Below are 6,000 nucleotides of genomic sequence, written 5' to 3'. Positions count from 1 at the left end.
ATTGTGTCATCGTAAAATCATAAGTAGGGGAGCACCTGTATTACCTTTCATATTTTTCCAATGTTGATTGCACACACAATCATTTAAGTACCGGCTAGTTTCTATAATATTGCACTTAAAGTTTAGCTGCATGAATCCTGGAGCTTGTGGAGTCATTAGTGAATCAAGAAATATTGGTGCCATGCCAATTTCTCTGTACCATGCCAATTTCCCAGTCCTGAAGCCGGGACGTAGTGAATAGTATCAGGTACAAGATCTGTGAGTAATTAATGCTATTATTCCTATGCGCCCAATTGTTCTGAACGATGCCACCAATTTAAATCATATTCCACCTATTGCAGTACTCACACACCACCATAGACCAGTTCGCAGGTTTATTTCTCCATTAAGCTGAATCCAGTCGCGCAGGGTTTACCTCCATGATTATTTACAATGTAACTTCCGCACTACCGGATTTAAATATAAACCTGATGAATGGGGAAAGTTATCATGAATTAAATAACAGCGGCAATACAGAGAAATTGTGCTGAGGCATTAATTTCACTCCGGAGGAAAATGCACCAGAGAAATGAATGATTAAACTTATAGGAATCCCCAGAGGTATCTTTATTCTCCAGAGGTGGGTGATCTTTAAACTCACGGACCTTGACTGCTGAATGTGTAGAAGAAATGTACTAAATGTATTGATAGGACTCCATACCTCTAACTGCAAGACAAGAGCCTGAAGCCTCAATTTCAAGTGCCACAGTGCACTTAAAGGGACATGCACACTCCCCCTTCAACTGGCTGATGCAGCCACTTTACACATCAGATCCTTTCTTTATCTTACATACACTTAAAATAAGATGTGTCGAACTCACCCTATTTGCGCAAACATTTCTCCCTGCAAATGTTATAACATCACAACTCTCAGGTACTCCCTGTGCAAAATCACATTTAAATACAATTTATTTCATAAATTGGAATTAACTGGTAGTTAAATTCGCTAATTCTACAGTATTGAAAAACGATCATTTATGACATTTAATTTTTAGCATGAATTTTAATCAATATTGGTCAGTGACTGAAGTGGGAAGTCGTGATTTATGAAATTATCTCTGGTCTCTACTCTCCCACTCCCGACGCTTCTCCCAACATTTAGGAGCTGGCACACAGTCCCTGCCTTTTCCATGTTACTCATCTACTATTACTTTAACTGCTTGCATCAAAATGTTAGCCTTTGCTTTCTGCTTATCCTCAGATGTCTGGACAAATGCTTTTTGTGTGATCTGTAGAAGCTGGGTTATTCCCTGCTCATGCCAATTTTCTGTCTTTTGTAATTTTTTCCTAATGTCTGGGGCTGAGTTGGTAACAAAACCTGTTAGTACCAATTGTTCCCCTGCTGGGGATTCTATGTCGAGACCCCCATATTGTATATATATTTGGTCCCAAAAATTGGTCTAACTGTTCGGCACATCCCTGGGGATCTTCTATCAGGGAGGTCAGTTCTTTCTTAAAGTTACGCACTTCAGTACTGGTCAGGGGCACATTTACGAAACCGAGACCCTCTCCCATGGGAACTTCCCGCAGTGGTCTCATCCAATTGGTTTCTGGCTTATTAGGTCTGGGTTCCTGCTCCCTGGGAAATGAATCAAAGGGTTCTGCCCTTTCTTCCTGAAGAGTCTCACGCTGTTCTGAATTAAAGTTACCTCTCTCTCCTGTCAACAGAGGTGGTAATCGAGTGCTTTGTGAGCAAGTTATCATACCACTCCTGCTCTCTTCTCTCTTCTCTAGTGGTGGGGGAGGTGGGGAAGGTGCAGAAGGGTAGGTCATAGGAGGGGAAGGAAAGATAGGAGCCGGCATAGGAGGAACATAGGGTGGAGGGAGGGAATGTAACACATCCCAACCCTGTGATTCAGGGACAAAAGGTTCCTCCTCTCTCTTATCCCTGAATTCTTTCTCATTCAAAACCAGCTGTTCAATGGATCCCTTGAGCCAGCAGGCTGCATATTCCCTGCTCTCAACATTGTCTTTCTGGTTTTGATAGAGCCATAGGTTCAAAGCTTTACACATCCATTCATCCTCGGATCCGAATTTTGGCCAGTACACGGAGCTCCCTTTAACCGGGTATTTAACCCATTCAATACAACAATACCTGACCATCGTCAGTTTCTCTTTACCACGGGTCTTTCCTGTGCCCCACTCAGATAACATCAACCCAAGCGGGCTGTACGTAGCTATCTGGTGTTCACATCCTGTACCAGGACTCTCCTCCTTGCTACCCATTATTCCCATGCTTATAAACAAGTAAAATACTCTTACCGAGTTCTAGTAGTACTGCTCTAGTGCGCTTCCTTCCGTCGTTTGTTCTCAATGCCTCTTCTCGGATATCACTCGCTTCTTCCACTGACCAGCCACCCGTCGCCCGTGAGTCCAGCTGAATCAGCCGGGGTGCACCTACTCTCGTCGTCGGGGTACTCTGTCAGTGGAGGGAGTGTGAACACGGACGAGCCCCCATTTGTTAGAAATTAAAGTACCTTTAAAGAAATTGCTCGAGACAAAAATTGAGAACAAAGAACATTTATTACTACAACAATGCAAAGTTGGGTGCTTCCCCTTACCCTGGGAATACACACACATACTGGGGCTCACCCAACTTTTATACAGTCAATTTCAGTATCAGAATGCCCTCCCCCTTACATTCTTCTGCCCCCTGGATGGGTTTGGCATAGGTAATCCTTCCTGCCTACGTGCAGTTTCAGTACACTTGGAGGACCAGGGGGTATCCTGTGGGTGCCCCATCATGTCATTGTCCTTATTCACACCTTCCTGATTTTCTGGGCTACAGTCTCTTGATATGCAGAGTTGACTCATTCTATCTAGGGTTGGCTAATTTCATATGTATAAATCTGTGTGTTAGCTAATTAGAAATGTATGACTTGGTACTTCTGTCCAGGGCTAGGAGACCCTTATCTGATCCAGACTACCTCAACTTCCTACATTCTATTGTACCTTACCATTCCTTATCTTAGTCCTATGGTCTTGTCACAAAGACTAGAAGATTCTTATGTTAATCGTGCTGACTCTGCTTTCCTGCATCCTAAGCCCCAAGCTTATCCTGTTTGAACTGGTTACAGCCATTAACTGATGAATTTTAGTTTCTTCCATGTTCATAATTTTAGATCAATTTTCCCATCTCTCACAAATTGAAATCAAACAAAAAAGAAATGCTGGAAAGACTCAGTCGGTCAGAGGAGAAGCAGAGTCAACATTTCAAGTCTAAGAGCCTTTGCCTAAAGACCTTTTCCCTCAGGTGCAGCCTAAGCTGCTGAGTATTTTATGTTTCTATTTCAGATTTCCAGCCCCTGCGGGTTTTGATTTTCACTTGCTAAATGAAAGTTGGCTGAGGGTAAAGCACAGAAAATAATCTTAATTATTTCCGTTGGGAGTAAGGAGGAGAAGGGAGACAAAAGGTTCGTGTCAGAAGTGGGATTCGAACCCACGCCTCCAGTCGGAGACCAGAACACCCGCCCCGTTCAGGGAAGGACCGCGTCCTTGAGTCTGGCGCCTTAGACCACTCGGCCATCCTGACAGCTGACAGGCGACGCGGCAGCGAGCTCTAAAACCGGTGAACCTGCCACGCGTCAGCATGCGTGAGAGCTCTTTTTTTCTAAAACGGTTCTCAATGATTTCCAGCGTCTCGAGAAACATTATTATCGCATCTTAGCTCCATCTATTTCGGGAATTTTCCGCTGCCAACTCTGTTCCTCGGTATTATCTCGGATCGAACAAGGGGAGCTGCGGGAGTGAAACGTCACGCGCATGCTCCTTGACGGAGGCGCCGCGTTGTCGCCATGATCTTTGTTTCCAACGCTGAGATCAGCCTCGCGCTTCTTCTGAGCGTCCACGTCGATCGAGGAGTTGCGCGCATGCTCACAAAAGTATCCTTTGCAAAGTAGGAAGTGCTGCAGCCGCCATCTGGGGGAAGGGGAATTGTTAATGTTTCAGGTCCCATAAGATTTAAAGCAGTTGCATTTTGTTTACTGTGAGATTTAATTTAGTTATTTGTGTATTATGTTAGTGGACTCAATCCCTTTCAAACTATTTGCAGCTACTTTATTTCTTCAATCCAGTGGAACTGAAACAAACGTAGTTTCTGAAACTGCAGATAAAATAATTAAGGAAAGAAGTGAAACAGAATGTCTGCAGATACCGTGGTTGAATTTAAAACACAACTTAGCAGGGGAATCAATGCAACTTTATATAGTAAAGATAAAGATACACGGCTTTTGTTTTACCAGGTTGATGTGGGGCTGTGACTCCAGCTTTTTTGAGAAACCTAAAATTGACCAAAATTAATAAAACAAGTGCCAATCAAGAAAAGCAGCCACACACTGCCACAATTCCACACCCAACAGTACAAAAGCAAGATCCCAAGTGTATGGGAGATATAAATTAAAAACTGAAAATGCTGGAAATAGTCATTCATGCAGCAACCTGTTGGCATTTCAATCGAGACTAAAGCACTAGGCAGAAAATTTAGTGTAGGAAAAATGTGATTTTAAAAAAGTTCTCCATTGCCTTCCTGATAAAATATGTGTAATTTATATGGCAAAATTAGGGCAAAGTTTGATGCTGAAAACAATGTGGTGTGGCTGGAGTGAAGAGGAAATGAATAAAAGGCAGTGAAACTACAGTACTTTTGGAATTACTCTTGAAAAGAGCCAGTATAAATGTACCACAGGCCTTGTCTGTTCTGAACACTTAAAAATACTGATAACTTTTTAAAATAGTTAAAAATGTCCAAAGTAGACTGAAAAAAAATGATGAATCTGTAATTGAAAACTGAGTTGCTCCACAATTTCTTCTGGCAAAATGTGGTGAATCTCTGGAATTCTCAACCCCAGGTATTAGGGGTATTCCGAAGAAATAGATACTTTTTAAAAGTTGGGTCAAGTCAAGTTTATTGTCATCTGATTGAACAAGTACAACTCACGAAATAGCATTCTCCTGTCCTCGGTGCAAAATACGCAGACTTACAATCAGACATAACAATTGGTCTGTGCAGTCCTTTAGTATCTGACCAGGTATGTTGTCTGGTCCCGTCGCCTTGTGTGGGTTCACCTTGAATAGGGTTTTCAAGAATTCATCTCAACCACAGCTATGCAGGGAGCCTGTTCATCAGGGAGATGTGGAACTTTCTTTAGCATCGTCCTATTGTTTGTTCTCTTCAAACTGTCCATAGATGTTTAGTGTGTCTAAAGAAAAAAGAAAAAGAATGACAAAAATACAAATATAACTTCAAATCAATCACTGTGGAGCTGAAAGTTACCACCGTAGCGAGTTATTGAGAGCTACCAAACTTTCAAACCAATATATTGTAAGTATGGGTTCCATATTTTCAAAATGAAATGATATTTATTGTGTAAATTATGTTATTTTTTCTCCTTTCTTTTTATTGGGGCTTGGGGGAGGGATATGGGTTATATACACCAAATATGTATTGTCTTTTCAATTTATTTTTAATTATTATAATTGTGGTTTTAAAAACATTAATAAAATATTTTAAAAAGATATTCAGTCTTTCTGGAAGGGAGGCGTCATTGTCCTTCGCTCACAAGGTTTACTTGTGGTTTGTTGTAGTCTTGATCCCTTGTGCACAAATAAGGCTTGGGCAGATCAACCATGATCATATTGAATGGTGGGACAGAAATGAGGAGTCTAATGTCAGCAGTTACTAGATTTTATATGGTGAGCTCTCCACTGGCCACCGAGACAGAGGTGCACCAAAGAAGAGGTACCAGGACTGCTTCAAGAAATCTCTTGGTGCCTGCCACATTGACCACCGCCAGTGGGCTGATCTCGCCTCCAACCGTGCATCTTGGCGTCTCACAGTTTGGCGGGCAGCAACCTCCTTTGTAGAAGACCGCAGAGCCCACCACACTGACAAAAGACAAAGGAGGAAAAACCCAACACTCAACCAATTTTCCCTTGCAACCGCTGCAACCGTGCCTGCCTGTC

The 6,000-nt window shown here is 42.3% G+C and overlaps 1 non-coding gene across 1 annotated transcript; it reads right to left on the bottom strand.

Moving 5' to 3' along the window:
* Nucleotides 1-3,457: 3,457 nt before the first annotated feature.
* Nucleotides 3,458-3,571, bottom strand: trnal-caa (transfer RNA leucine (anticodon CAA)). The gene is made up of 2 exons: nucleotides 3,534-3,571; nucleotides 3,458-3,503 (listed from the first exon to the last, which is right to left on the bottom strand). It is a non-coding gene; the product is annotated as a tRNA-Leu (tRNA).
* Nucleotides 3,572-6,000: the final 2,429 nt, after the last annotated feature.

The sequence above is a fragment of the Narcine bancroftii genome, chromosome 3, assembly GCF_036971445.1.
Source record: "Narcine bancroftii isolate sNarBan1 chromosome 3, sNarBan1.hap1, whole genome shotgun sequence".
Lineage (NCBI taxonomy): Eukaryota > Metazoa > Chordata > Chondrichthyes > Torpediniformes > Narcinidae > Narcine > Narcine bancroftii.
Note: the sequence above shows the minus strand (reverse complement) of the source record. Positions and strands in the feature narration are given on the sequence as shown.